At 39.6% G+C, this 10711-nt stretch overlaps 1 pseudogene; it reads left to right on the top strand.

The window, feature by feature from the left end:
• Positions 1-231: 231 nt before the first annotated feature.
• LOC149447881 (syncollin pseudogene) lies at positions 232-740 on the top strand (annotated as a pseudogene).
• Positions 741-10711: the final 9971 nt, after the last annotated feature.

Raw genomic sequence — 10711 nt, 5'->3', positions numbered from 1 at the left:
TTCTGTGCAAGGACATCACAACCGCTAAGATATATAACACATGAGGCCTAATCTGAACCGTTAGAAAACCATATTTTGGGAATTGTCACACCTAATTATTTCTCCACATACAAGACACGTGTACTTTCCCAGATGTTATTATTTAACCTGATATCAGCATGTTGACTACATCAAGGCTGCAACAGCCTTGGATGGAAAACTTCAATATATATAAACCCAAGGGTGGGTTGGTTTACTAAACTCAGTGTCTACAACACTCAGCTGTCACTATGAAGCTGCTCTTTTCTGTGCTTCTTCTCCCTCTGTTCCTTGAGGGCCTCATGGCTCAATGCCCTGCAACCTCTGAACTGGTGAATGATGCGGGGGAAAAGCTCTGTGCACGCATGTATGAACACAGCAACATTTACTTTGATCAGTCCTGTGGAGGGGTCTCCCTCGATGTCAAAAATGGAGATGACTTCCCCTACATGCCAACTGGATGGGGTAACAAGATTTCATCTCTAGTTGTAGGCAACCGCTGCACCCTGAAGATATGGAGCAAGTCTGGTAAAACTGGAAACAACCGTTCCTTCAACGCTGGAGTGGTCTACCAGTTAAAGGACTATACCAATGGACTATTTGGAAACTGGAATGATGCCATCAGCTCTTATTACTGTACCTGCACATAAGTAGACTCTGGTGGTGTAATAACCAATGCCAGAATGAATGTTTCCTATTAAAATTCATCTACTTATTCATGATGTTCTAATCTCTTTCTAGCTTTTGTTTTGCCAGATGTTTGATGGTGCACAGGAGTATACTATTTTTATTAACAACTGGGGGTTTGTATATGCTAGTTTACACTACTGTTTAGTGATATATACAAGAGTTTGAGGAAAGTAGTTCATGATCCTATGAGTGCATACATTTTATTGATTCAGTCAGGCTACGAAAATTACTAATGATCAACCACTAAGGGATTCATTTTTAAACCATTTGCAGAGCAATTTGCCTAGTAGAAGTGCATGTACATTTCTTTTGTGCAAATGGGGGAAAAAAAACCCCAAATGTTATTAGGCTATTTACTGGGTTAGAATAATGATTTTTTTAATTCAAAAAGTAAAATACTGTACCCGACCACTAGGTTGCATCAAGTATATTAGGAATTTCCTGGGATGCTTTGCACAATATAGTGGCCAAATGCTGTATTTTTTGGTTTAAAGGAGAAGTAGGACCAAAGCTATTTTGGTCCTCCTTCTCCTGTAGGTCGCAGGAGTGCACCCCCTTCTACACCCCTGTGACTGGTTTTCAGCTGACAGTGGGCTAAAGCCTTCTGTTGGCCGATGTCACTTAGCTGGTCCATGCTCTGGAAAGTTGGGATCCAACTAGATGCCTTGACCGACAGCTGTCTCAGATTCTCAGCACACCACTGAAAGCCTGAGTTAGAAGCTCCCACCACCTCCACAGCCTGGCACTTCAGTGAGCACTGGAGGGGCAGAGCAGAGAGCCAGTGACTGGCTCATATACACATTTCACATATAACACACACCATATACTGTACATTTCCTTTAACAAATTGCATTCCATGTACTTTGTGAAGTTTAAAGTGTTACTCTTACTGACCACTAGATGGTAGTGAGCTACCACCAAATTGACTTTTTATTGGGTCAGAATTTAAATTGTGTTTACATTCTATGGAGTGAGCTGTAATTGAAAGTAAACTGTAAATTTAAGAGTATTTTCTTAAGTGCCTTTTACACTGACTTAGCAAATGCTTTCTTCTTTTTATTGGTATTAGCATTTCTAGGCTCCTTTGTTGTTTTCCTATCTGCTTGGAAACACTATGTTTAAGTGGTTTATAAACTGTCTTTGCCAGGAGAAAGCATTCCCAGCTCATTGTATTATCCTTTATTTTTAGCCATGTGTTTTGGCTGGCAGATGAAGATTCTGAACACTCGTGAGTTTTCAATGCTTTTTAGGCTGCAAAGAGAAAACTCCAATGTTGTAGCATCAGTAAACAACAGCAGGTAGATGCATCAATGTCAAATATTCAATTTTTTCTGTTGTTGTATTCATACAATTTCAGTTAAAACACCAAAAGAGAAGAAAGCGAACACTTCATTCATATCTGTGCTATTAACTTTTGCAAGCCAGAGACTATATGACAAGTGTAAAACCAGGGAGGGAATATTGGCATCAATGAACACAACACAGAAATGAGAGTTCTTCAAAAAGACTGTATATGAACACACTGCAGAATATATTCCCATGGGCAACAAGTTTAAAAGGCTAAAAATCAAACCTATGTGGCTTATGGCAAAAGTTAAAAAAAGCTATAATAATAATAAATATAAAAATGAAGGAACGGAATCATCATTTAAACATTAAAAAGAATATAACAGAAAATTCAAAAAGGAAATAAAGGCCGCAAGAATTGAAAATGGACAACAGATTGCAAAAGATAGCAGGACCAACCCCCAAAAATTCTTCAAATATATTAATAGTAAAAAGGTCTGGTCTGATCATGTAGGCCCTTTACAAAATAATCTAGAGTGGGTGACTGGGGACAAAGAGAACGCAAATATATTAAATACCTTCTTCAGCTCTGTGTATACAAAGGAGTTCTTGTCTATAATGGGCATGGTATTGACACAGCTCCAGAGGATCCACATTGGCTCACAACAGATATGATCCAGAAATATTTAGACAGTATAAAGGTGAATAAAGCACCTGGACCAGATGGCATACACCCATGGGTCCTTAAAGAATTGAGCTCTGTCATTTCAAAGCCATTGTTTCTAATTTTTAGGGACTCTTTAATGACTGGCATAGTATCACTGGATTGGCATAAGGCCAATGTGGGGCCAATATTTAAAAAGGGGTCAAAATCTTTACCAAGTAATTACAGATCTGTTATTTTAACTTCTATAGTTGGGAAAATACTGGAGAGTTTAATAAAAGACCACATAGATGAGTTCTTGCTGGAAAAAAATATTTTAACCAGTTGCCGAATGACGGCTACACTGTGGCCGGTCAGTTCTGGGAGGGCGTCATATGATGTCCTCCCAGAATGTGCTCTTCTGCACACCCCCTGGAGATCTCCATGATCGCTGTGTCCTACGGACACAGCTGATCATGGGATGTGGTGAAAGGCCAATCACAGCGGGCTTTTACCACGTGATCAGCTGTGTCCAATGACATGCTGATCACAGGGAAATGAAAATGCCGGTTCTCGGCTGCACTTTCCTCACGCTGTCAGATCGTGAGGAAAGTGCTGCCAAGAACTGGCAGTTGTCAGAGCAGGGATCGGCACCGATCATCAGGGCACTGATGATCAGTGCCCTGATGATCGGTGCCCAGCAGTGCCACCCACCAGTTCCACCCACTTGTGCCCAGCAGTGCACCCATGTGTGCCCAGCAGTGCATTCACCTGTGCCCAGCAGTACCACACACCTGTACCTAGCAGTGCCCACCAGTGCCACCCAGAAGTGCCACATACCTATGCCCAGCAGTGCCACCCACCTCTGCCCACCCACCTGTGCCCACCAGTGCCACCCACCTGTGCCCATCAGTGCAGCCCAGCAGTGCTGCCAGTCAGTGCCCAGTGGTTGTGTCAGTCAGTGCCCAGCAGTTGCGCCAGCCAATGCCTAACAGTGCCGCCAGTCAGTGCCCAGCAGTGATGCCAGTCAGTGCCACCTATCAGTGCTGTCTATCAGTACCCATGATCAGTGCCACCTATCAGTGCCGGCTATCCGTGCCACCTCATTAGTGCTGCCTATGAGTGCTGCCTCTCAGTGCCCATCAGTGCTGCCTATCAGTGCTGCCTCATCACCGCACATCAGTGAAGGAGAAAAATTACCTGTTTGCAAAATTTTATAATAGAAACAAAGAAACTTTTTTTTTTCAAATTGTTTGCACTTTTTTTGTTTATAGCGCAAAAAGTAAAACACCCAGCGGCGATTAAATACCACCAAAAGAAAGCTCTATTTGTGAGAATAAATGATATAAATTTCATATGGGTACAATCTTGCATAACCGCGCAATTGTCAATCAAAGTGCGACAGCGCTGAAAACTGGCCTGGTAAAGAAGGGGGTATAAGTTTTTAAGCAACAGACAGCATGGATTCATGAAAGACAGAAGTTGTCAAACAAATCTGATTTTTTTTTATGAGGAGGTGGGCAAAACCTTGGACAGAGTGGTGGCTGTGTACGTGGTATACTTGGATTTTGCAAAAGCGTTTGACACATTTCCCCACACACGGCTAATGTGTAAGGTAAAGTCTATGGGCTTGGAAAAATCTGTATGTAAATGGATAGAAAACTGGCTAAAAGATCGTATTCAAAGAGTAGTGGTTAATGATTTATACTCTGAATAGTCTAGGGTTGTCAGTGGTGTACTCCAAAGTTCAGTGTTGGGACCCTTACTTTTTAATATATTTATAAACAATATAGGGTCTGGGATTAAAAATACAATTTCATAATAAATATACTAATACAGTCTTTGCAGATGACACCAAGCTGTACAGTGGAATAACGTCCTTAGAGGATATCTTCAACTCACAAGCCGACCTCAATGCACTGTTTAATGTTGATAAATGTAAGGTTCTGCACTTGAGGGCTAAGAATATGCATGCATCATACATACTGGGGGGGGGGGGGGTACAACTGGGAGAATCAATGGTGGAGAAGGATCTGGGAGTTCTGGTAGATCACAAGCTTAATAATGGCAAGCTGCGGTTTCTAAAGTGAGCAAAATCCTCTCTTGTATTAAAAGAGGTATAGACTCCAGAGAGAGAGATATCATTTTACCCCTGTACAAATCATTAGTAAGACCTCATCTGGAATATGCAGTTCAGTTTTGGGCACCAATTCACAAAAAGAGCATTGGGGAACTGGTGAAAGTACAGAGAAGGGCAACCAAACTGATAGTAGGCATGGAGGAGATCAGCAAAGATTAGAGGAACTGAATTTATTCTCTCTTGAGAAGAGGAGATGAAGAGGGATATGATGAACATGTATAAATACATCAGTGGTTCATATAGTGAACTCGGTGTAGAGTTATTCAAACTGAGGTAATCACAGAGGACAAAGGGGCACTCTTTACGTCTGGAGGAAAAGAAATGTAATCTCCAAACACAGAAAGGCTTCTTCACAGTGAGAGTTGTGAAACTGTGGAATAGATGAAATTAATAGTACTCGTGAGCCAAAATGTGATACTCTCCTTGTGCAATAAATTAATTAACAAACTATTTCATCAAATTATGGTGCATCAACACTTTACACAATACTCATTATCTGTGTGAAACATAAAGTATATAAAAAAATGTATATATATTCAAATACATATCAGAAGTTGATTAGCATATATAGACCCCAGGAAAATGGCCGCGCACATGCGGTCTACAAGAAAATGGCGCCGACTGCCTATATAAATAGAGCAGAGTGTAGTGACGTCCAATTGTTTTCCCCCTGATGAAGCCACGTGACCCTGTGGCGTAACGCGTAGGGGAGGGGCTCTGACGTCACGACGCCGCGGTGGACGAGCGGCATTTACAAGCACAGGATCTGGGCACAGCTCTGTTGGACACTGTATAATGAAATACCACTCAAACCATCCCTAACTATCCATTGAGGCTCAGTGTGGAAGGAGGAATAAGGGAGACCTCTGGTGGCAGGAGAATGGCAATATAAATCCACGGTGAAAGTAGGTAGGTGGTCTTTTTCCTGTTCCTTGGGGGCCCCCTCAAGATACCAACGGTCACACCTGGACACAGCTACGAGATCTCGGAAAGTGAATGCACTCAAATCACCTCAGTTGCGATTGCAAACACTTCAGTTTTATTGGCATAACATCAGGGTTATTATACTGTAGTCTTTAGGCAAACACACCCTCAGACCTTCCAATCAAATACATGTACATTGTTTTACCTTAACTCAACAATTATTTGTATGAGGTTTGCATTTTCACTCTTCTGCTTTATCTATCATACCATATCTGCGCTAAAGCCCAGACCATGGCTTTAATCTGACCCAACGCCCAGACCATGGCTCTAATCTGACCTAACACCCAAGTTGTGGTTAAAACTTTTCAGAAGTGAGAGTAAACCTTATCTGCTTTTTTGTACGGTTTGCAAAAACACTCATTTCTACATGAAGCTGACATAGACAGTTTTGTTAGTGTGCACATATCTCATATATGTATGTTAAACTAGCATCTTGTATTAGTGTATACAAAATGGATTCAGTTATATTCCATTTAATACTTTCACACGGCATGGATGGAAATATATATATAGCATGAAGATTACCACCCAGTCCTGATAGGACAAAAGTGTTGTTAGCCACTTTGTTTGGCTAATTAAGGAGGTGAGCGCACACCTATCTATAGAGCACGGGGAGTGTGGCACAACACTGTATTTGTCACTGAAAAGGATTAAAGCACAAAGAGGACTATTTATGAATTTATTTTTGAGTGTTTAAGTAGTAATATATTTGAAAAGCACGAAACACTGCACTGATTTGAAGCACAAAAGTTTTTCACATCACTATTTTATATGATCACTTGTATATGATTTTATGTTTATATTATGGAGCGTGGCACCTGTATATGTATTTGAATATATATACATTTTTTTATATAGAAAATGTGGAATAGACTCCCTCAAGAGTTGGTTCTGGCCAGCTCAGTGAATTGCTTTAAAAGAGGCCTGGATTCTTTCTTAGATACACAGAATATAACTGGATACTAACATTTATAGGTAAAGTTGATCCAGGGAATATCCGATTGCCTCTCAGGGGATCAGGAAGGAATTTTTTCCCCTGCAGGAGCAAATTGGATCATGCTTTGCTGGGTTTTTTTGCCTTCTTCTGGATCAACTGTGGGGATAGGGTTATCACTTTTTTTTTTTTTTAATGGGTGAACTGGATGGACTTTTGAGTTTTTCATAGTTTTTTCATAGTTAGCCTGGCTGAAAAAAGACAAATCAGTTAAAGTGTATCCAAATCCAAGAGCAAGAATTTTATATATTGCAGTTTACCAATCCTTTGATGCGGTGGCTTCATTAGTGTTCTTTTTTGTGGAGTTTTCTCCTTTGTTTTCACATAGTGATTCTGCTAGTAACATGCTTCTTGTTTTAGGTTGACAATGCTTAGTCCATATATTGTATTTATGGAGGAGTAGTATTATCTTCATAAGTGGCTTTCCTGATTTGGACCACAAATGTCCCCTATCTCTATTACATAGGAGGAGGTATTCTGTAATCCACCGAAAAAAGCTTGGAAAGCTGATAACATTGCATGTATATGGGAAGTTTCTGAGACAAAAGATTTCATTTAAAAATCAACAGGTATTTTTCTGTACTTGCAGAAAATGTTCTTAGTCTAAAAAAAAAAAAAAATTAAAAAAAAGAAGGACACCACATATAAGGTCTGGTAAGCTGCTATATTACTATTTTTGCTCTTGGGATTAGATATACTTTAACTTTTATAAGTCTGCCAATCAGTGTAAGACCTCTCCCTTTTTTAGTCCATATATCGTATCTATGGAGGGATAGCATTATCATCATAGATTGCTCTCTGGATTTGGACGACAACTGTTCCCCATCTCTATTACATAGGAGGAGGTGTTCTATAATTCACCGCAGATAGCTGGGAAAGCTGATAACATTGCATGTATATAGGACATTTCAGAGACACAAGATTTCTTTAAGGATCAACAGGCATTTTTCCGTGCTTGCAGAAAATGTTCTAGATATACTTTATTTAATGTTCTAGAATCTACTCTAGAATCTAGATATACTTTAACATTTTATAGACCTGCCAATCAGTGCAAGACCTCTCCCTTTTTTTCTAATGGAAGTTATCAAACTGAGACACACATGGAGAACAAGTATAAAAAAAACTTTAGGCCCCCTACGCATTGATAATGTGTGCTAAAACGTGTTTAACCTTAAAAGGTAAGTCAAACAATTTTTTTTCTAGTTCAGGATACAGTGGGGAAGGATTAGAACTCCAGTCAGGTTTTTACTGCTATCCAGGGATCTGTTAGCAAGATTTTCCCTCACTTCCTGCCCTGTGACTAGGGATGAGCTCAGGTTTGGTCAGATTTGGTTGGACATAATATGTGACCATATTGTTGACCCATAATGTGGCCCTATTAGTTCAATGATGTCATGAGCATTTCTGTCCCATTGTGTGTATGCAACTATGGGGTTGCGAATGTCCTAATGGATATTGAACAAGAGCATATTTGGGAAAAAATACACTTTAATTAATTTTAATGCAAAAAACACAATATATAACCCAATTTTTTTGTAAAATATAAAATACGTGTAAAATTACATGTCACACTTTAAAATTGTGCACGCTTGTGGAATGGTGCAAAAAAGTACTTAAAAAATCTCCAAATGTAACACTTTAAAATTTTTACAGGTTACTAGTGTAAAGTTACAGATGAGGCCTAGCACTAGAAATATTGCTCCCACTATAATGTTTGCGGCAATACTTCACATCTGTGGTGCGAACACTGTTTACATATTCTGATGAAATCTACATATGCGTTCACCAGTGCGCCCAAGCACAGGGGGACATGGGCGCTGTAAACATTTTTTATTATTATTTATTTTATTATTTTTTGAATTTTACACTGTTTCTTATTTTTTTTATCACTTTTATTCCTATCACAAGATTTGTAAACGTCCCTTGTGATAGAAATAAGGCATGACAGGTCCTCCTTACGGAGAAATCTGGAGTCTTACAAACCACAGATCTCTCCTCTATGCTGAAAAGCATGAGATACAAAATAAATTGATCTCAGGCTTTCCAGAGAAAACAATTTTAGTGTTTTTATCTGCCAGAACCGGAAGTTACGTCATGACCTCCCAGGACCATAGAGATGGCCAGGGACCATCTGGTCCCCTGCCAGCTCTGTGATAACATGTTGGCAGTGCCAGATTGGATCCTGGGCTTCCAGACTGCATGGGAATCCTGGTAACAGTGTCAGTGGGCAGCACGAGGGGGTGTCCCCTCTCGCCACCTGTAAAAGTAATTCACGGGACACAGCCGATGACATATCACTACAGTGGCCTGTTGCCAGTGTCATGTGACCGCTGTGACCAATCACAGCAGATGTGATCTTGTGAAGTCAATTGTATACAATGGATGGCTTTTTGTCATGCTATACATTGTATACAATTATGTTGTAAGCTGTGACTTCAAGGAAGTCACATGATACAGACAGGGCCAATCACAGCCCATCTGTATCATGTGATCAGCTTTGCCCAATCACAGCTAATCACAACAAAAGACTGAATGAATCAGTTTTATTCAGTAACAATGATTGCAAATATCAATGAAATACATTGGTATTAGCAATCATAATGTGCTAAAAAAAAAATCCTGATCACTTGCCCAGAGTAGTTCAATGTTACTATGGTAACATTGTATTACTTTGGTTATAGTGTGCTGAAAAATAAAATAGTTAAAAAACAAAAAAATACAAATTCAATTATTATTATTATTTTCACCAAAGAAATGTAGCAAAATACATTTTGACCTAAATTTATGAAGAAATATTATTTATTTGCAAAATTTTATAACAGAAACAAAGAAAAGTGCGTTTTTTTCAAACGTTTCAGGTGTTTTTGTTTTATTTAGCAAAAAAAATAAAAAACTCAGTGGTGATTAAATACCACCAAAAGAAAGCTCTATTTGTGTGAAAAAAAAAAATGTCATATGGGCGCAGTGTTGCATGACCGCACAATTGTCATTCAAAGTGCGACAGCACTGAAAGCTGAAAATTGACCTGGGCAGGAAGGGGGTATAAGTGCCCCGTATTGGAGTGGTTGAGTTAACACAAGGTCATTGGTGAGCTACAATGCCATTATTTTAGAATGGCACCCCAAAGCACTAATACAGTGGGCTGCAATGCACCATAATACACATCTGTTGTGGTGCTGCATTAATAAAAAAGGGTCATGCTGTGTGTTGTGTGAAAGTACTGCTTGTAGAAATGTAAAAAAGCCCACTTACAGCTACAGTATATGTTTTTGCTTGATGCATTCTCACTGATTTCAAGGGAAAGCGTATCTAAATGTTTTAATGCATGTTGGAATGCACTTGAATGTCACTGAATGTCATAATGCACATGTCAAAAAGCATTAACATTGAATGCATAGTGCATTGCAACATGCATTAAACATGCATTTCCAGCCCCCAAGATTGCTTGAAATAACTGAGGGCCCTCCCAGTAAATCAGGCTTTCCTCCTCGAAATGCATTGCCTGGAACAGAGATAATCTCTGATGTAGGAAGTGGGAAAAACTTTACCTATTCTTGGCTGGTGGATGCCACGTTCTGTACAGATTGGCATGCTGATCTCAGCATTCCAGACATGTTTCATCTTTAACCCTCACCATGGGTCATGGTGAAGGGCTTCTGGCTGGATCAGAGGGTCATATCTTGGTCACAGATAAGAAAATTAATTTTTCATACCTGTAATGGCATTTGCTTAGCCTTTTAACTTCATAGCGTTTATCACTACACTATATAGAGCAAAAGGTAAACTGCACATTTTAAATATTTTTTAAGTTATGCTTTATAAATAGGGACATGTCACAAATATAAAGTAGATGTTATCCCAATTTGGCTGCAAAAGTGTGTAGGCAAGGGTCCTCTTAAGGGTTGCTATTGGTGGAGTGTTACATGGGTGGCCCTATATAAGGTGGATGGAGCGC

The sequence above is a fragment of the Staurois parvus genome, unplaced genomic scaffold (assembly GCF_062004578.1).
Source record: "Staurois parvus isolate SC_StPar_1 unplaced genomic scaffold, SC_StPar_1.0 ptg000668l, whole genome shotgun sequence".
Taxonomy (NCBI): Eukaryota; Metazoa; Chordata; class Amphibia; order Anura; family Ranidae; genus Staurois; species Staurois parvus.
This window is presented reverse-complemented; position numbering and strand designations above follow the sequence as displayed.